Source organism: Neolamprologus multifasciatus, chromosome 10 (assembly GCF_963576455.1).
Source record: "Neolamprologus multifasciatus chromosome 10, fNeoMul1.2, whole genome shotgun sequence".
Taxonomy (NCBI): domain Eukaryota; kingdom Metazoa; phylum Chordata; class Actinopteri; order Cichliformes; family Cichlidae; genus Neolamprologus; species Neolamprologus multifasciatus.
Genome location: NC_140448.1, coordinates 31,477,415 through 31,499,287, shown reverse-complemented (window position 1 = coordinate 31,499,287; position 21,873 = coordinate 31,477,415). Strand labels below are relative to the sequence as shown.

Genomic DNA, 21,873 nt, shown 5'->3' with positions numbered 1-21,873 from the left:
GCCGATTTCAGGAAGACACACGAGGACTGGAACAGACGGCGCTCAGGTCTGTCTCTCTAAACCTGTCAGCAGCTCTGAAATGCTGGATCCTGTTCATGAACAACAGCTTCATCATCTCACCTGAACACCACCCTTGCTTCACCACACACGGCCTTCAGTTTGAGAAACCTGTGCTCCAAACTAGTTGAACTTTTTCTGTATGTGTCAGTTAATTTGGAAGAACAGGCAGAGAGAGCGCCCCCTGGTGTCCATTACAGTGAACAGTGTGTTGGCTTTAGTTTTCAAACATGGGTTGTTTCCATCATTTATGCATTCTGGGATCAATAACAGTAAAAAATGCCATGTTTCAGTTGAATCATGGGAAACGTAGTTTTTAAGCTTTCACTAAACTCTGTCATCACCTCAGATCATGCATCACTTACATATATAACATGCATTATATACAGGATACAACATGCAGGCAGATGTGCATGTGTGTAGTTAGGATGGAGATTAATTGCTTAATTGTGGGCTAATATATTAGGCAAAAGTATTTTTCATGACATGGATAAATACCAAAAAACAGATTTATCAGTTTGTTATGATTGGTTGACTTCTAGAAGCCTACAAGGGAACAGTGTCCAAGTGCTTGAAAGCTAAATGCAGGCAGGAAGTATCTGTAGCTTTAAAAACCTCAGGTGAGTCTATTTTGATAGTACGGCTGGGTCTGAACTGTATATCAGGAGGACTTGGACAGTAATGATCAGTAATGTCTGCAGCAAAACAACCGGGCAGCCTCCGAACTCTGAGAGAGGCCTTAGTGCTGATATAACAACAAGCCATTAGTGGTGGGAATATTTGGTGTCTTGTTCATCTGTTTTCCTTATAATAGATCCTTAAAATAGATCTTGGGGTGAAGTTAATGCGCCTTCGCTTGGTGCTTGTTATCCAGAACATAGGATGACAAATAGCTCAACAAATGAAGGACTTAGAAAAGGGTGGCAGATAGACCAGAAGTGATTGAGGAGGCAGCAGAGTGGAGCATGTGGATAAACTCTCTACCTGTACAAAAGCTTTTAAGTCCAGCTCAAAGTAAAGGCTACGGGTGGTGCTGTCCGCCATGCTGCTGAGCAGAGGAAATGGAGTTCAACACCAGCGGCAGCTTTTAGAAAACATGACTGCACAAAAACAACTCCCAAACTCTTTTCATTCGGCCTGCGTCATACAAACTGGACTGCAGCTGAGTCTGGCTCGGAGAGAAAAGGTTCACACGGAGCCACAAAGTTCAGGCTCAATGTTTTCACACCTCTGCTGTTTAACTCTGCAAAAAGAAAACTGTTGAAGGGATGAAAAGAAAAGAAGGACAGACTCTGTGCTGCTCTTTGATCTTTAGCACTACTTGAGAAATTACATTAACGACAACAATAATATGATTTCGTTTGTTTTCCCTGTGTGACGTTTAAGCAGAGTAAATTATGTTGCCTAAAATAATCTGCTGGAAAACAAAGTGTTTTTTAGGATGGATGAAGTGATGTTTCCCTGCTGTACTGTAAAATTACTATCTCAATGATTTCCAACCTTATCCCACTTCTGAAGCAGGCGGCATGCATATATTTAAACAACGAAAAACCTAAAAAACAAAAAAGAAATGAAAAGGTAGTGGATATGTACAATTGGCTGAAATGGCTAGATTGAGGTAATAAAAACAGTAAAATCAATTAATCAAATCTATAGATAAGCCCTTTATTTTAGTGTCCTTCAGTCAGGATAAAGTGAAATTATATCTAGTTTCTACATAAAATTCCTAACGTGTAGGTAGAAGTTATTAGCTAGCAGTTAAAGGTGTTAGCTAAAATCAATCAAAATAAGAATACTTAATTCATCCCAGAGGAATTGCTATTACTAAAAAAATTTTATTAATGTTATCAATTAACTAAATTGTAAAATATTTGGAAATGGATTAATGTTTTATCCATATTTCTATCTAGATACCTTTTGTAAGCACAAAATTAGAAGTTATTAGCTAGAGTAGCGCATAGCCAGTGGAAAATATTAGCTAAGTGTTTGCAGTGCTTGAAATGCTTAATAGTATAAAAGAAATACTGAAATCCTGGATTCATTTTCTTTAATCTAACAGTATAGTTAAACAGATTACATTTTGGTTTAATTACCAATCTAAATTCTAAATATGTAATTATATATTTTTAGCTAACAGTTTGGCTAACCAATAAAATCTTAACTGGCTAGCTGAGTAGCTAAATTTTATAGTTAAAGAACTGTTAGCTAAAAATACAGCTAACAGCTGAAATTGTTAGCTAAAATATGACTAACAGCTAAAATTATTAGCTAAAATTATGACTAATATTTGAAACTGTAAACAATATGACCAAAATAAATTTATAAATATGGATAAGTAGTTGCTGACAGTATAGATAAACAAATGAAGCTGTTAGCTTGCTAGCTAAAATTATCATTAACAAGTTTGAAATCATATGATGGTGCTGTTACAACAGTTGAAATTTTTGATAACTGTAGAAATAATCAAAAGTACTTAAGTGACATGCAGTAAATTAATAACAAAAAGTTACTTGAGTTAAGTTGATCTTGGTCTTATGTGCAGTTTTAAACTTCCCACTGTAAAAACGGGTGTTTCTGAGATGGCTTATATCCCTAATGAAGTTAGAGATGTGCTCTTAGTAGTGTGTCCACAGGCTTTTAGAGTTGTTGCCTAATATCAAAATAAAGGATAATTCGTGTACATCCAAAGACTCTGGATCTGGATAATTCACTTAAAGGGAAAATGGTTAGGGGAGAGATGAGCTAATATCTGTCTCACTAAATACTGTAATGCAGAATAAGCCGTTTTACAGGAACAGCAGGTGGTACAGTATCTGCCTGTAACTCTGTTTCTGGTTCTGTCAGTATTGCAGAGAGAGACAGTGTTCAGCAAGCCTTCAAACACTAGAGGACTTGAAATATGCTCCAGTGAAGCACTATTTTTATCTTCTACTGATTTCCCTGCTGTCTTCCTTCCCTTCTTTGCTTCTCGTAAGCTTGCATGTCAGGCTAAATGTTGAAACAGGACTTCCATTCCCCACCTCCACCTGACGCTGCCAGGACAGTGTCAGGTGCTGACGTTTCTATTTCTATCCAGCATCATCCCAAACAAGAGGACGGTCCTGCTCCATCTGTTTTTTGTTTTTCTTGGGTTTTTTTTTTTTTTTTTTTGGAGTAAATACAGTTTTTGGCCGTTCTCTAGTCGATGCTTCGAGCCAAGCTGTCTTTCACATGTTTAGATGAAGGGTTACGGTTCTGTGTCACAGACTTGTTTCATTTGTATTTGATAAATTACCAAATTAATTTAGATGTTTATATTTTCCAGAATCACGATTTTGGTCCAAAGTTTGGGGGATGAACATCACTTGGTCAGGATTGGATCACAAACAGAAATAAACTAGAATATTCTCATGTATTGTTAGTTCATGTGTTCCCTGAATGATGTCATGAAGATATAATATTGTGAATATTGGAATCACCCTTTCAGTCCTTCAGGTTTCAGTAATGTTTCTTTAAATTCTTGAAATGCCAATATTTCTCTGCAGCTTTAAATAACGCCGCAGCATCGTCGAGGCCGTGCTGGCGTGTTTGTGAAAGCGGCTCTTCACAGCAAACCTATGTGATCCATTAAAATACGCCTGGATTGACCCCGAGGTTTAATCTCGTCACCACTGATTGATTCAAATAAAATGAATTCCCACAGATGACATTTTCATGAGCAGCAGGGCTAAAAATGAATAAAACCTATCCAATCTATGTAAGTGTGCGTAAACCAGGACCTCGACCATCCAAAGGTTCAATCTTCACCATTACTGGAAGAATTTACATTTTAAATGAGGTCTTTTATCCTTTGTCATTTCAACTCAGCAGACCAACACTGAGGGTCTAAACCTTTGCTGTTCTCTGCTGTGATAAAATAAGATGGCTTTAGCCTTTTTGGGTAGTTAAAAATAAAACTGGACCAGAACTAGTCAAGATTCTTACTTTGCTGATTGGTTCTGAAGTCATCCTGTTGGTGACTTCGTCAATAATATTTTTTACCAAAGTGTTTCCACCAATGTTCCAGCAGATATAATAAAAACAGGACTCTGGAGTCGGCTGTGCTGAAGCCACAGCTGGACCAAAGTCCCACAGTCGTAGATCGTGGCTCATTCGTAGCACCACTCATGATTCACAATTTCCAGGAAACCAGTTAAAATACCTGAATCCCAGATGGTTCCTGCACTGGGAAGATATCCAGCAACAGCAAATCCAGCCCAGGTCTGGACCCGTCGCCTTTGTCCTGAATGTAGAATATCTCCTATACTGAGCGCGCTCAGAGACTACAAGTCCGAAATGTGCTGGAGCTCTCCGTCACACCTCCAGGCGGGTGGCTGAGCCTCCAGCTGAGTTTAGTAATTAGAGGCTGGGTGAAGCAGGTGGCAGTGCCCCGTGTATTTGTCAGTGTATGTGTCAGAGCTCGCGTTCTCCAGCCTTTAATTACCGCTCTTCACCGTCTCCGTCACTTCAGGACAAAATGCCAGCGAGCTGACAGGCCGCCATGGTTCACCCGGCCTTCCTGCCGCCTGAGTGAGCCGGGTGGGAAACGGGCGATTTCTGATTCGATAGCGATCGCTGTTGTCTGAGATGTTTCGAACACGCCGCTTGGACAGTTTCCTGTCAGAGCTAGAAACAAACCCTGTGGAGCGTGGAGCAGCTAACAGGGCCTCCGTCGAGCTGCAGAGGTGGCGTGCACCTGTCGTAAATCTTATGTATAAAATGTGACCTGTGGTTAAATGCAAATAATTTAATGTGACACACACATTTTAGATCAGTTTCACTGTTTAATGACACCTCTTATCCATGTTTATGTTTAGCTGTAGTTTCGCTGGTTTGTCCACGCCAGTGTTAGCTGCTAACAGTAACCAGCAGCTTCAACTATCTCTTTCTCTAACTTTGCCTCCAAAATGCTCAACCTGAGCTGTCCCTGATGTTCCCGTCTCTAATCCTGTCCATCCTGGTCAGGACTCATGAAATCCCATTCCTGACGATCCACATTTCCAAAGATTTAATGCTGGATTCCTTTCCTGATGCAACCGTCTCCATTGGGACCGGCACTAGGACACTACACTGGCTCTCGGCCTCCCTCATGGCTGCGTTTAACCGTTAACCTCAAACTCATCTACTTTATGTCTGCTCAGTTCTTTAATTAACTGTAATAGCTCATCTTTCCATGCAGCCCCTGGTTAATACTGCAGAAGTATTAACCCCCTGTGGTCCACCTAAACTAGCTTTGATGTGCTGTGTAGAATAGTTTTGGCAGAGCTGCATTATGAAGCCTTAATCTCTGCAAAACTCCAAGCTGATGTTTGGAAGCTTAACTACTGGCTGTATTGGGAATTTGGGAACATCAGGATACGATTAGACCCTGTCCCGAAGTCGGGGGTGGAGGGAATATCGAGAACGAGCGTCGAGAATAAAAGAAAAAGGTGTTACAAGACATGTCAGCCATGTAAAACAAACACCCGTTCTCCTTCCACCTCCTCTGTTTTCCATATGTAGCTACCTCCCACACACACACACACACACACACACACACACACACACACACACACACACACACACACACACACACAGTCTTGCATAGCAGCTGTATTCATTTCCATGCAGGCACATGTGTAGGTTCATTTGTGAGCCACTCACACGAGAGCAGCGCGGCCTCGTGTGGTCCAGCTGCTGCTGGTTTATATTTAGAAACGCGCTGATTTCATCGCCGCTCGAGCTGCAGGTAAAATCACATCAGTGGGAAGTTAGACCACCAGCTCGGCTTTTAGTCCACCGATGTGCCACAGGAAACATCACAGTAATGTTCACACAGTTGTCTTACGTAAAAGATATTCACCACGGCTTTGCTGTGTTGTGTAGTTGATTTTGAGCTTTATTTAGCTTTCTGTGCTGCTGTGCATCATCTGAAATGAAACCTGAATTATCTTTGTGGGTTATCTGAAGAGTAATGTGGACCAAACGGAATTGGAGGTGAAGTTTCAGATCAGCATGCGATAGATTTTTCAGAATTTTTACATGTTTATTTCCTCACCTTCTTCTAAATGTTCCTCGTTTTCTTCATAGTGCTAATTTAAATCGTACCCAGCAGGACCAGTAGGCTGGACGGCCCTGTCCACACATGGACGGGTGTTTTTGGAAAAAGCCACTGCGTGTGCGCATGGATAAGGAAAACAGATTTTAGTTTGTGATATCAAAGGTGTGCACCTCTATCTCCTTTTTGTTTTTTTGTTGCCAGACTGTGTTATTGTTTGTAGGCTGTAAATGGTTAGGGTTATATCGCCAGAGTGGCAGGCGTGACAGAAGAGGTGCTGTGGATGGAAAAAAGTCCAGTCTGACATAAAACATGTGGACGTGAAGTCGTCTTGTTTTTGTTACTCTGTGCTCTGTAGGTTACAAGTTGCTCAGGAAAAATGTTTACTCTCTGACTGGTTGGTTACTGGATGACAACTGGTTGGTTACTGGATGACAACTGGATGACAACTGGTTGGTTACTGGATGACGACTGGTTGGTGACTGGTTGGTGACTGGATGACGACTGGTTGGTGACTGGTTGGTGACTGGTTGGTGACTGGTTGGTGACTGGTTGGTGACTGGATGACGACTGGTTGGTGACTGGATGACGACTGGATGACGACTGGTTGGTGACTGGATGACGACTGGTTGGTGACTGGTTGGTGACTGGATGACGACTGGCTGGTGACTGGTTGGTTACTGGATGGCTACTGGATGACGACTGGTTGGTTACTGGATGACGACTGGTTGGTGACTGGTTGGTGACTGGATGATGACTGGTTGGTGACTGGATGACGACTGGCTGGTGACTGGTTGGTTACTGGATGGCTACTGGATGACGACTGGTTGGTGACTGGATGACGACTGGATGACGACTGGCTGGTGACTGGTTGGTTACTGGATGGCTACTGGATGACGACTGGTTGGTGACTGGATGACGACTGGTTGGTGACTGGTTGGTTACTGGATGACGACTGGTTGGTTACTGGATGACGACTGGTTGGTTACTGGATGACGACTGGTTGGTGACTGGTTGGTGACTGGATGACAACTGGTTGGTGACTGGATGACGACTGGTTGGTGACTGGATGACGACTGGTTGGTGACTGGTTGGTTACTGGATGACGACTGGTTGGTGACTGGATGACGACTGGTTGGTTACTGGATGACGACTGGTTGGTGACTGGTTGAAGGAGGTTGCTTCCTGCTGCAGACACAACTGCTTGCTAATCTCAAATGGAATCAGAAGTAAACATTGTGTCTTTTCAAACTTGCTGGTTTTGGCGACAGGACTTGAACTTTGAAGACAAATGGTTTCAGGTTTCCATAGTACCTTTTCTGAATTTTACTGACACTCGGTGGTTAGGGAGTAACAAGTAACAGTCTTGCATAGACACGGACCTTTAAACAACAGGTGATTGCAGTAATGTGCCAACAACCAAAGAATCAAAAGGAAGTTTTTTTTTAATGCAGCAACATCCTCACAACTGATTTCAATCAGCAGCAGCAGTCAATTTATTTATTGTAACTCTGACATCACTGATTAAAGACGAGGTTTTTCTGGGTGATTGTGTACAAAAAATGTCATCTCTTTAGACCTTCCAAGATCGTATCTTTACTGAAGCTAATATATTCTTGTAACCAGCTCCAAGAGAGAACAAACTTCATAAAAATGCTACTTTCATTTCTTGATTTATTGGTATTTTTAACCAAATTTGTTCTTGAAGGTCCTTCTGTTTCAAACTTCCATTAAAGCTTTTGAACTTTCTGCTTCAGTTTGAACTTCCTGTTTAGTTTTTTTTATTGTGTGTGATTATTATCAGTTTCCTGTAGTTCTGAATTACTGTCACCATCCTCCAAATACCCCAAAGACCAACTTTGTAACTATGTAACAAAAAAGAGAAAGAAAAGACTGATTGTATAAAATGTCATATGAAACAATGTTTATATATTTCATTTAACTGACTCGTTTTTTTTTGTTTTGTTTTTCCTTTATGTGCTGGTGGATTTATGTTGGCATCACTGATAGGTTACAGTGATGTTGAAGAAAATATAAAAATGTGTTTATTCTCAGGCAGGTTCTGCATTTTTAGCAAAAATCAGTGAGCAGAGCTTTAAAAAAGGCACGCTGTGCTAAACTGCAGTTCACCTTAAAATAAAATGAACCCAGTGCTCTTTAAATACCCACTTCATGTCCTCTTTTACCCCTGCTGCTCCATTCTTCGTGGGGCTGAAAGTTGGTTTGCTCGTACTTAACTTTCCATTTGTCACTCATGTCTGCAGAGAGATTTCCCACGGGTCCCAGACATTTCATCTGGGCAAATAGGACAGATCACACAACTCAAACAGCTGAGCAGGAATGCACATACACCCACCCTTTATAATAGTTCCTGTCAGATGTTGTCAGGCAGCTAAGAGGATCAACTTTTAGGAAATAAAGTTCCTTTTCTGAGACCAACTAAACAAAATATGTGTTTAACCCAAAAGAACCCTTAAAGTGAATTTCTGCTCGTTCTTTGTGTTTGGGGATGAGCTCATGTTGAGGATGTGAAACTGCAGAATCCCATTATAAGTGTGTGTAGGGGTTGGCAATGGCTCTCTGGAGCATGACATCATTTCACTGGGTGGTTTCTGAGAAGGAGTGATTAAGTCATGGCCCATGTCACGATGGACCGATGCAGGAACGTGTTTGTGCTGATGGGATCGAAATTACAGTAAAAAACGGAAGCAAAGAGCAGAAAAGATGGATTTGTAGTTGCACCTCCAGTATCATGAAACGGAAGCTGCACAACAATCAGGGCTCTGTTTGAAGCTTCAGCTCAGATAAAGTGTGACGTATTCATCTAATATAGCCAAAACATTAGCCCAGTGGTTGGAGAGCATGGTGAGTAGAAAAGTAACTGTGAGCACGAAACCTGTTGCCTTTGAAATGGTTGCTTCAGGTCTGCGAACACTTTCAGTCTTCAGAGCAACTTTGATGCCTCAGGGTGGCGATAAAATGGTCTGTCTGCTAAATTATTAGGTTATTATTATTAAATGTGAGAAAAATGGAAATTGGGAATGTGTTTCTTTCGCCATACGTAGAGATTCACATTAAAAATACAGAAATGTCTCCATAAATGGTGACGTAGTTGCTGCGGGGTGACAACCTTGTTTTCATATTGCATTGTAACTAAAATATAATCAGTTGGCAACCAGTTGAGACGAGTCCCCTGTTGCAGAGACCTGTTGCAGATGAGTTGTGCTCGGCGGTGGAGCTAATTTATAAACGCAGACAGATCGCCAACACGTTGCAGTCAGTCTGAGTCAGTTATTTGCAAATCTTCGCTGACCTGTCATGTGACTGCAGTGTGATTGCAGATGGTTTGGAGACAGGTTGCCTCCCAGCAGGCGACCTGTGAAATCACCCTGTGGGTGAAAGTGGTCGCCCAGAGGTTAAGGGTGTGGTGCAACCAGTAGAGAAAAAAATTCAGTGCTAACACCAGGCAGATTATTCCTAGTTGCGACGAGGTTGCTCCCCAGTTTTAATCTCAGTGACCGAGTCATTATGTTTAAAGGCCAGAGCTCAGAGACTGAAACCAGCCACCAGTATATTTCCTCTGTATGCACGCAGCGATCCAAACGCAGTGCTGTGAGCATGCTAATGACGTTTTTATAGCTGTTGGATTAATTTCAGAACATGAATCTGTTCACAGCCAGTTAATTACGAAGCTTTTAGTACACGACTTTTCAGGCTTGCATGAAAAATGTGACGCAGGTCAGAGTGTGCGAGCCTTAAAGACTCACGTTTGCCATGTGCACATGTTATTTAGTATGTTAGCATGCTAACGTTTGATAATTAGCAGAAACATGACCCTCTTTGTCTGTGGGGAGTCTGTAGGTCTTCAGTATGTCAGAGATATCTCAGTAAAACCTCCCCGAGGAGCTCGAGGGTCACGAAAGTGGGACACAATATGAAAATCCAACCTTTTGATTTCGGGAGATTTTAGCCTGGAACAACCAGCAGTCGACGCTGCTATTCCTTAATTAAGAGAAGAGAGGAAAACAGCACAACAGGCCACCTTTCAAATGCAAATGTGCTGTGAGAAATAAAGCTTTTCTATAAATAAAGCCGTCCTCAGCGGAGCGCTCGAGTCTCATGACATAATCGTGTTTTTCAGCAGTTTTATCCATTTGACCAAGAAATCCTATTCAGGAGGGAACTCGCACACGGCCTGCGTGACATTTTCCAGCCTCGCGCTCCAGTTAAACGTCTACGCCACGTTTAATTCAAATGTTTAATGCGCCCCTCATGCCCGGCGTGTGAATCTGACCCACTTCACATTCAGCTGTAGTGTGCGTTGTGTGTGGGGGGTATGTATGCGTAATTGTGCGAGATGTTGTGATGTATGGGTCGCTTTGGCAAGTCGCCGCTCGTCCTCACATTCAGCGGAAATTAGATGAGGAGAGAGAGAGAGGGAGGAGGGAGTGAGATGGAGATGGAGGGTGAGACAAAGGCAGAGAGACGTGGAGTTTGTGTGAGAGTGAGAGGGAGGAAGGATGAAAGGCTTCTCTGGCTGCCGGCCCACAGCGACCCGCCGTCAGAGACGGTTCGATCACAGCTCACAGAGGTCTGTGTGTGCGCGCGATGTCCTTTGAAATGCTCTCATTTTGTTTTAAGCTCGGCCTCATCGACACAGACGCCTCTGTTCTGAGAGGCTACTACGCTCAGCCAGAGGAGCGTGAATGAACATGTGAATGAACAGAGGCAGAAGTCGCCGCAAAAAACCCCAAGTCGTGCAGCTGAAGGAGGGTGCGGGGCACCTGTGCATCTGTGACTTCATTAAATATGCTGCAGCTCTGTGAAAGGTCTGGAGCCAGTCCACATTTCTTTATATTCTGCAAGGAAAACAGGAAAAATGTGCAGTGATCATAGAAACAGAGTTTGTACAGGTCTAACGAGCCTAACAGTCGGTAAATGGTCCAATCATGGAGAGAAAAGCTGTGACACTGACCGAGCTCAGAAGAAAAATACAGCAACTCTGTGATGACAGCAGGGGAAACTCAGGAAAACAAACTTTAATACACCGGGGAGGCAATTATACGAAGGTGAAACACTTGAGGACGGAGAAGGTAACCACACAGGAGGTAGATGCGAGAGGGCGGAGAGGAGGCCGAACTTGTGGAGTCTGCTGGGATCTCACATTTACTCAAATGACTTCAGTGCAAAGTACAACAAATACTGTGGAGAGATCCAGTTCACTGACTCGCTGACGGTGTTGGAGGACGCCTCACGTAGGATGGAAAAAGCCAGAAACCTGGGGAATAACCAGGCAACCAAGTCCAGATGACCACAGAGAGCTATCTGCTCTATAGCTTCTGAGAGACAATGACCTCAGTACAGTTTTTAACCCTTTAAGACCTACCATAGAACCAAGTCCGTCAGAGCTTATATTATATTTTTACATGCTGTGGAGCCATTTTTAGGAGCATTTCAAGTTGATATACATCAATACAACCATTATAGCCTAGATTTTAATAATATGTCTGCATTAAGTGCATAGTAATTACATAAATTGCAAAAAAGTGCAATAAACTACAAAAAAATTGAAAATCGTTTTTGTTTTTTAACATATATTTCTAGTTAGAGAAATTTAAGAGGCTTATCCCTCAAAACTGTAAATACAAAAAAGTTGCACAAAATAGTTTCCCACCACAGGAAATTTATTTTGAGTGTCTTCATAGTTTTATTTTTGAAATACACCAATTTTTATACACTGCAGGAAAAACGAAAATAAATATTATTGTGCAAATTTGCAAAAAAGCAGCATATGCATCAAAATAAACTATTTCCAGCAGTGCAATATGAGTCCTAAGCATCCCAGAAACGACACAGAAAGTCATAAAGTCAAAGATAACTTTTAAAAACACCAGTATAGGCTCATGAGGACCTGATGGTAAAAAAAAAAAAACTACATTTCCGCAAAATGACGTCACTTCCGGTTTCAGGCAGGTCATGGCGGACATGCAAAAGTTCATGTTGACGTCTATTCCAACGTAGGAAGTGTTACAAACAGCTGATCGGATCGGCAAAGCGTGTTTCTGGAATATTATGTTTTTGTTGCTGCAAGTGCTTTTTATGCAGTTTTTGCAAAGTTATATGTGGAAGGAAACTGTGACCGAGGACAAGCTGATGGCATAAGATGTAAGTACAACTCCTCCGGTTTCATGTGCAAAAAAAGTTATTGCGCTAGCTTAGTGGTTGCAGAGCTACCGGGATTTAAAAGTAGTTACGCAAAACAGAGCGTGCTGCTCTGACCGGCTTTAAAGGGTTAAATGGCCATAAAGCTCTGACAGTCCTGGAATATCTGGATTTGATTAACACACTTTGTTTCACTTTTGTGAATAAATATTTCTTAAATGATAAAAAATGGTTTTAAGTGTGCTGCTGGTGGGTCAAAGGTTTCTAATGTCTCTGACACTTTCCACAGACGGCTGTGATCATTTCAGACTCTCAGGTTTAGCCGCAGTGATCACAAGCTCCATCTTCTTGTTAGTGATGATGCCTTAATTATGGTTTAAAACATCAGGGTTGTTGGTTGTGCTTCTCCTACTTGTTAAACTATAGTGGTCCTAGAAGTGAACCCTGGGGAACACCACGTGAGATAAAATTCACAAAGTCAAACACTTTGAGGTGTGATTAGTTCACCTGTCTAATCTTTCCATTAAAATATTAGAGTCAGTGCTCAGGCGCCACCACGTTTTCACAGCTGTCACATAGATGATGGTGTTCTGCTCGTTTAAAATACAGTAGATCCAGACGTAAACTGCTGTGTGACTGTGAGGTTTGATGCCGAGGGCGATGTGGGATGTCGCTGAAACAGAGGGAGGACATCTGAACGACATTTACAGGACAAAGAGGCTCAGCGGGAGAAATGTTTGACATTTCGCTGCAGTACCGCGGGTCAGGACTGGCCGTCACCTTCCTGCTCCAGCGGCGAAGGGCACCTCTGTCGCTGACAGGTTACCCTTTTTTCTGAGCCCCGACAGGTCAAACGGGAAGTGTAGGGAGAAGAGGCCATTAGTGGCGAGTGGCTTCACGCTTCGTCGAGGGTGTGAGGACAAAAGGGAAAAAGGACTGTTATCAGCATGTAGCAGCTTCAGCTTATAAAGGTTTATCTGCAGCGCCGATCAAAAGGCTGCAACAGACTCAAACTCGAAACACCTCAGTGGGTTATGTAGAGATCTGATCCAGATATCCACACTCGTAGTATTTCATAAGCCAAAGCTTTCACTTTGTCTCCTCTGCTGTTCCCGTCACTGGATGTGGCTTATTTAACCCATAAAATGGCGTTGTATCCGAGTGAGGACGGGAAGCAGGAGAAACAGCCCAGTTCAGACGGATTTATGAGGGAAAGTGACCGAGACGCTGCAGGTTTGTTGTTGTAGAGGCCTCGGTTATCGTTGCAGACCATCAGGTCCTCTCGTCTGTTTAAACACTTTCTGTTTTCCCCTCCTGTTTACACTCTCCCACCTCTCGTGGCAGCGGCCCAACGTTGTGCTGGACGCTGCGCCGGCCAGTACCGACATCTGATTGGTTCAGATGAGACGGCGGCTCCACAGCCACAGGAAGTCTATTGTAACCCTTCCAGCATACAAAGCGGGGCTGTGAGGGCTCCTCGCAGGGACGAGACTGACCTGTCTGTGCCACCTAACGTCCACTTTTATTAAAAACAACAAAAACACGTCCAGTGTCTGCACGGAGAACACTTCTTCCAGCTGTGCGACTGCGCTGTTCCTCATATTACGTCTAACGCTGATTACGAAAAATGAGCCGAGAGCTTTTGTAGTTTTCTTCTGGACTTTCAGCTTTGTTTGTCAGGTCTGTTGTCGTCAGTCCAAAGAAACAGTGTAACTGAGCTGAGGCTTAAACCACCGTCACAGTCTGCACACAGTTTAATCACAATCCAGCCAGTCGACTATCAGGGCGATAAAAATGTCTCGTATGTCAGATATTCCTATTTGGAGTCTTTCTGCTCTGCATAGTTGTGTAATGTGTGATTGTCAATCAGGCCGTGCTGTCTGAAGTCAAACATGAGTTGTTCACTTACTAGTATTGATTTTGTGCTAGCCTCTGCATCGTCTGAACGTATGAAACTATTTGTACCTCTCGGCACACAGAATGTTACCTTGTTCCTCAGTAAAGATATCGGTTTCACACATGTAAACACTGTGTGAGTCACACTTTACATGATAAGACTTTAATCAACTGTAAGCTAGCTAGCTTACATGTGACTTCCACATGGGCTCACAGTCACCACCTGCCTGCAGAGCTCAAAGAGTAGACACGGATCTTTAAACGCGAAGGTTGGCTGCGTTGGCCGAATCAGATTTCAGAATCTTGCCTTTGCTCAACTTTTTATTTTGACAAAGATCAAATTTATAAAATCTTGCCTTGGACAGACGCCAAACAGACAAAGAGGCGGTTTAAAAGGTGCTCGTAGCTTCTGGGGCTGAAAAGTCAACACAGTGTGATAATGACTTAAACCTGCTGCAGGCTTTTTAACAGTGGCCGTCTTCCTTTTCTCTCCCCAACCGGTCGCAGCAGATGGCCCCGCCCCTCCCTGAGCCTGGTTGGAGGTTTCTTCCTGTTAAAAGGGAGTTTTTCCTTCCCACTGTCGCCAAAGTGCTGCTCATAGGGGGTCATATGATTGTTGGGTTTTTCTCTGTATGTATTATTGTAGGGTCTTCCTTACAATATAAAGCACCTTGAGGCGACTGTTGTTGTGATTTGATACTATATAAATAAAATAAAATAGAATTTAATTCATTTGACACAATTCAATCGGAATAGGATACAATTCCAGATCTTCGAAGATCGAGTGTTGGTGGTATTAGCTTCATGTTCGAGCTGTGCAGTGCTACAGTACATCTTCACCGTGCCAACAGTCTATAATCTGGTTTTTATGTGTCCATTCTAGAGTCTTTTTCTTTTTTGCCTCTGTATGCAGTCTCTACAAGATCGTTTAGGTACCTACGAGAGTACAGCATACTACTACTAACAGAGCCGTGAGAAAATCTGGCTCCATTCTTCGTTTAAGACGTCCTGTCTTTGGAAATCGAACAACTACTTTCTGAAGAGAACAAACTTTCTTGAAGCTCAATATTTTAAACAGTTTCTCATTAATTTTGTCAGCATCCACTGCTTTGCCTCGAGTGTCTTCCCGGCATTGTTACCTGTATCCATACTCATCGGCTGAAATGTTTGTTGAGCTGTATTCAGAGTCAGGCTCTCACTGCTGAGCCCTGAGCTGAATCTTAAACAGAGAGTCTGCACTCATCTGTCAGGATATATTTGCTTGTTTTTTGGGGAATAATGGACCAGTAGTTTTACTTCTCCCTCAGGCACTTTTGCATTTTTCAGTGTAGAGTAAGTAAGGCTGAACAATGACGGCTCAATGAAACCCTGGAAACAATCCAGTATCTCTGTCAGAGAAGCAGGGAGCTGTGTGTAGCTGTAAAGCTGTCTGTCCTGCTGAATCAACCATACCTATCAGTCCTGGGAGGAACACACACACACACACACACACACACACTTGCCTTCCTCATTCTTGTCCCTAGGGAGCTGATTAGGGTGAGTGTACAAGGACCCAGGAAGAGGTGGTGTGTGTGTGTGTGTGTGTGTGTGTGGCCTCATTTCTGCTGACTAAGTTTTTGTGACAGAGTTTAGGTCACAGCTGAGGCTGTTTCGACTGTCTGTCCTTCTCCGTGTCTCAGATGCATGCGAGACTCCCAGGACAGAGTGGACTCCTGTCGGGGGACGAACTCTCCCTCATATTCTTGCATTTGAGTAACATTTGGGACCTTTCTAGTAAATAGATTTTAGGCACATTTCCACAGTGGAAGCTGCAGTGTGGGGAGAAAATCGCACCTGAAAATAGAAAATACAGAGATTAAAGGAGTAAGTAACTGTAACTCACTGTAAGGAAATGTGCTGAGATGTGACTGACGTGGCTGCCACAGTAGTTTGTAACCTGTGATGTTGACTAACCATTCGGCGCGTTAACCTTTAGTGCCCCGCTGAATATAATTGTAGTTTCTACTCTAGTTTATATTTCATGTTTTTTTATGTATATATGATAGCTGGGATAGGCTCCAGCGACCCTGAAAAGGATAAGCGGAAGTGAATGGATGGATGGTGTAAATGATGTAGTTTCACCCACAGAAAAGTTGATGATGTTATCACTCAGGAACTCAGGGGAGGTCTTTAGGATCTCTATAAAACTGCTGCTGTATTTAGAATTGTTGTCATTGTCAAATAGCAGCATCACTGCATCATTATGTGAGTCAGATGGAAACAGAAGGGCCGGATGGAAATGCTGTAAAAGTTGATCCCACCTTCTGCTTTCTCCACATTCCTGGATTAGAAAGTCAACCTGAAGGCTCAGGAACTTATTCACATGGTTGAAAATCACTGATGTGACATTTAACAGTGTTTTTCCCGTTTAATTCTTTGGTCTAAAAGACAAAATATGATACAGTTTTGAAAGTGTAGGGCAACTTTCTCAGCTGAATTATACAGAAGGCTCAATACAAGACATTTTTAGCATAAAGTAGCTGTTAGCTTATGCTTTACCTGTTAGCTTGGAGCTGTTTAATGTAATATTAGAACAACTGCACTCAGTAGTAGCATAAATAGCACTCAGACGAAATTACAAACATAGTCAGCTTCCCTCATTGAAGACTTTATGAGACTAACCTCATCTGCAAACCTCAGAAGCGTTTGAGAAACTGTTTTTAGATTAGACAGCTTAACCCTTTAAAGCCGGTCAGAGCAGCACGCTCTGTTTTGCGTAACTATTTTTAAATCCCGGTAGCTCTGCAACCACGTAAGCTAGCACAATAATTTTTTTTGCATATGAAACCGGAGGAGTTGTACTTACATCTTATGCCATCAGCTTGTCCTCGGTCACAGTTTCCTTCCACATATAACTTTGCAAAAACTGCATAAAAAGCACTTGCAGGAACAAAAACATAATATTCCAGAAACACGCTTTGCCGATCCAATCAGCTGTTCATAACACTTCCTACGTCCATCAGCACGAACTATCGCATGTCCGCCATTACCTGCCCGAAACCGGAAGTGACATCATTTTGCGGAAATGTAGTTTGTTTTGTTTTTTTTTTACCATCAGGGCCTCATGAGCCTTTATTGGTGTTTTTAAAAGTTATGTTTGACTTTATGACTTTCTGTGTGGTTTCTGGGATGCTTAGGACTCATATTGCACTGCTGGAAATAGTTTATTTTGATGCATATGCTGCTTTTTTGCAAATTTGCATTATAATATTTATTTTCATTTTTCCTGCAGTATATAAAAGTTGGTGTATTTCAAAAATAAAACTATGAAGACACTCACAATAAATTTCCTGTGGTGGGAAACTATTTTGTGCAACTTTTTTGTATTTACAGTTTTGAGGGATAAGCCTCTTAAATTTCTCTAACTAGAAATATATGTTAAAAAAACAAACGATTTTCAATTTTTTTGTAGTTTATTGCACTTTTTTGCAATTTATGCAATTACTATGCACTTAATGCAAACATATTATTAAAATTTGGGCTATAATGGTTGTATTGATGTATATCAACTTGAAATTCTCCCAAAAATGGCTCCACAGCATGTAAAAATATAATATAAGCTCTGGTGGACTTGGTTATATGGTAGGTCTTAAAGGGTTCAAAGAAGATCTCTTAAATAAACAGATTTTAAACATGAAACAAACAGAGCAACCAGTTTATTGGTGGGACAATAATTATCTGCAATATTATATGTTCGCTGACTTGTTGTATTGGCATCGATAACGTCTGTTAAATGAAAACAGAAAAAAATAACAAAGAAATTCAACCTTGTTACGAATGTTGGTGTTGCATAGTTTATCCACCAGAGGGCGCTCTGCAACTTCCCCGTTGGCAATATGTGTTTGGAACGCCAACCGTTACCCAGAGTCGGAAAGAGCGTGAACAAGTCAGTGCACATGTGAAATATTAGTAAAAGCTGTGATTCGTCTGAAAGAAAACAAATATCAGCCGACGTATTTCAGCACGTTGGTATCGGCCTTAAACAGTCGTGTATCAGTCGAGCTCGAGAGTCACACTGTGACTGTCGGTATTTCTTAATGTTGACCGCTCAGAAGTCGGGTTCGGGTTCAGGAAATCCTCTGAGGCGACCCGGATTCAGCTTCCAGCTTCACTGCTGATGTGTCGCTCCACATTCCTCTTAACTTATTTCCCTACTTTTGGTAAAATAGGATCACATTATGGATGCCCATTCTCAGCCTGAGGCCCAAAAGAGAAATGAAAACGATTGTTTGGGGACTAAAATTAATTTCCTCTTATAACGGTCACATCTAACTTCCGTGTTTTATTTGTGCTGGTTTCATTTCTGTGTTTAGGGTTCGAGGCCTGTATTTAACCGATCATCCTCTGTAGGAAGCACAAGCTCGTGTTTTTTCGTTCTTCTTAGAACCTGAAGCTTTTGTTTTGTTGTCCAATCCTTTCCAGGCTCCAAGTCCAGGTTATTATTTACAGAAATCCTCGTTTGTTTGATGAGCCGTCTGTGCTGTCCCAGATTTCTAGGATAGGTTGTTTTACATCATTGAAATTATTTAGAAGAAATGCTGATGTGAACCAAATTCCTCCTGAAAATTAAATGCAAGTCAGCCTTTTCCCGATTACAAAGCCAAACACGGAGACAGACAGAGAGGCGAGTGGTAAGCCGGCCGGTTTGCTCACCAAATTCTTGCGCATTGATGGAAAATGTTCCCTGAGTGATTTCAGTGCCTCGGCAGTTACTGGTTCGGGGAAATGATTTTCCATGTGGTGAATTCATTATTGGCCAGGAACATGTAGGATGTGTACTGGAAGTGTGGTGGGACACATCAGGAACAGATGTGGAGATATAGATGTCGGGATAAAGACCCAGGCATTTGGATTCACTTTTGTAGTGTCAGGGCTGCACCGCGCTTCTGTTTTCTAGCATGAGCACACACGAGGACAATAGCTGCTGCGCTGCAGGAATGAACGCCATTCTCTCAGATAATGTGAAATATTTTTATTCAGGAACCCGTTCCAGCATTTGGGTCACATCTGCTTTCAGAATAGGTTGCTGCTTTCTTTCTGTTGCTGGTTAAAAGCATGTGTGTCATCGTGTTAACGCTGATTCTGTGCGACATATGGCCGCTCAGTGACCTTTCCGAGAGCAGAAATTATCTGTGTCTCTGTGTGTGGGAAGGAAGAGAAGGAATGTAAAAGTGTGCTTGAATGGATTCCAGCGTGTGAGGCACGTTTGTCTGGTCACATCCACCCTTCTGATGGTATTTAGACCTCGTGTGTCATTTTGTACAGGAAAATAAATAAAAATAAATACATGACTGTATAAATTCATTGATAACCATTAAACATAGCAAAATAATCATTAAAAAAAATTGACATGATTTGCTGTTTTAGTTTCCAAATTTGCTTCTGTGTGGATTTAATGATGAAGCCAAACCTGCAGTTCCTCTCACATCCACTAGAGGCTCCAGCAGTTAGTCACTTCCCATAGACTCCCATGTTAAAATATCAGACGTTACAGACAGAAATAAACACGTTTACAGCCTGATACAAAAACCTCACACTTATTTTATTTCTAAGGGTAGCTTCCTCCTCCATAACAACCCGGTCTTTAAGTCTGACATCATTAGCCATTTCCGGGTCCAAACACCGCTTCAGGTCCCAAAGTCAAACGAACACCGCGGCATCGCTGAGAGTTAAAAACTGTCTAAATTCTTTCATCTGAAATAACATAATCAGTGTTGCTGTTTTACCAACAATTAGGGTTAACATCCAGATATCAACCAAAACAGGGTTAATGAAGTTTAATGGAATTAGAAGTTAGCAGGGAGTTAGCTCGCTAACATGATATAGCATATTCTGACTGAGAGATTACTGAAAGATTAAAACGCACAGCTCTGCTGTCACTTCCGACATGAATGAAAGCAAAATAAGCAGCAGTGACATTTGTAAAGTTACTGAAGTTTGGCTAGCTGGTGTATAATGATGTGCTACGTGATCGCTAGTGACACAGCTATGTTAGCATAATGCTAACTTTTTTTTCCACTTGATAAAAGTTAATGTGAGGGTTCCCGATGGTTAGGGACAAATGCAGTCGCATGGCAGGATGCTGTAAACGGACCAAACTTCAGTCAGGAGAACAACTGACATAATCCATCCACAATACGAGGTTAGTCATTAATATCCTGCTGCTGGGCTGGAGTCACATCGTAAGGTTTTAAAAACTGAGCTTTAAAATGAACAGTGATAATAAAAATCGAGAGAGGCCGACAGTGATCACTGACTGTTTTTAGGGGCTTGTTGAGATTAAATGGAACAACATACAAAGCATTAAAACACGTTAAAAACACGACAGCCTTATTAAACGCAGAGTAGTTTGGACAGCTGTTGCATTTGTTTATAACTCGACTGTTTGGAAACTGTTCATATTTAAATTATGAGGTTTGGCTTCTTTGATTGAGCAGTGTCTTGGCACAGGTGGTTTGAGCTGATTCAAGTTAATTCAGTTTCTATTTATAAAGCACCAAATAACAACAACAGTTGCCTAAAGGTGCTTTATATTACACAGTAAAGATCCTTGAATAAAGCATCACTGATGTCTTAGTTTCCACCCTGTTGTACAAATGTAGTCACAGACCCATTGGGTTACATCATTGCAGCTACGTCTGTAATACCTGTAATGTTTTTTTCCAGTAACTTATTTTTTAAATTCTGTACCATTTAACTTTTACATGCCCCTGATTACCTAAAATATAACCACCTGTTCTATTTTACATGTCTGTTTGAGTCTTCAAGCTCTGGGTTATTAAATTAATAAGAAGTAAATAAAAAGGAAATGATTTGGGCCGTCAGTATAAAATGTAATAAATAGAGAAGTAAAGTAGAAAATAATAAATTCATTTATTTACACTTATTTTTTGTAAATCATGTAATCATTTTGGCAGTGTTCACCCTCCGTATCCTCCTGCCTGAAAGACAGTACTTCATTTTTGTGTGTCTGGACTTCAGTAATGACAAAATTAAAGTGACATTTATGTAGAGGAAGTAAAATATCAGCTAAGATTGAGGCTAAAACTCTGTTTTAAACCCTGAAACAGAATAAGACGTCCTGCTGTATTTACTTTGATATTTGATGTAACGTCAGACATAAAAAGACTTTTTATCTTTCTGTTTTTCTTTTCTTCACCTCAAAGCTGTAAATAACCGCAATGTGACGATTAATCTGTCCCACCTCTGCACCACACACACACACACACACACACACACACACACACACACACACACTGCAATTATGCTTTCCTCCGGGGGAGCCATTACCAGGGAATCCATCTTTTCCTCATTATAATTTAATTGAAGTGCAGAGAGATGCAGACTCATGTTCGAGCTGCCATTTTTCTCCATTTTCCTTCTTTTCTCCTCGTTCATGTTCTCGCCGCTGTTCTGGGTTTCATGTGTTTGATCACATGACTCAGATGTATGTTATGTTGTATAGAGCTTTTTATTTTCCCCTGCACGGGCGCCGGGCTCAGCCTAAGAGTCGGGGCGATCAGACGTCCTGTTAGGATGGATGGAGGCTTTTCTGGGCATGCCCACCTAGGAGGAAACCCCGAGGTAGATTATTTATGTCAGCTGACCTGGGAGCACCGTCTAATCAAGCGTGATGTTGAGGTTGTAAATGGTGAACCTGCTTG

The 21,873-nt window shown here is 41.8% G+C and overlaps 1 protein-coding gene and 1 long non-coding RNA gene across 6 annotated transcripts in view; both read left to right on the top strand.

The window, feature by feature from the left end:
* LOC146510503 (uncharacterized) overlaps window positions 1–12,082 on the top strand; it is a 36,101-nt gene extending 24,019 nt beyond the window's left edge. For both annotated transcript variants that reach the window (XR_014876298.1, XR_014876299.1), the window contains exon 2: window positions 492–12,082. This is a non-coding gene — a long non-coding RNA (uncharacterized LOC146510503). The remainder of the gene's footprint in view (window positions 1–491) is intronic.
* Window positions 1–21,873, top strand: part of dbn1 (drebrin 1) — a 128,961-nt gene that overhangs the window by 68,645 nt on the left and 38,443 nt on the right. The window lies entirely within an intron of this gene.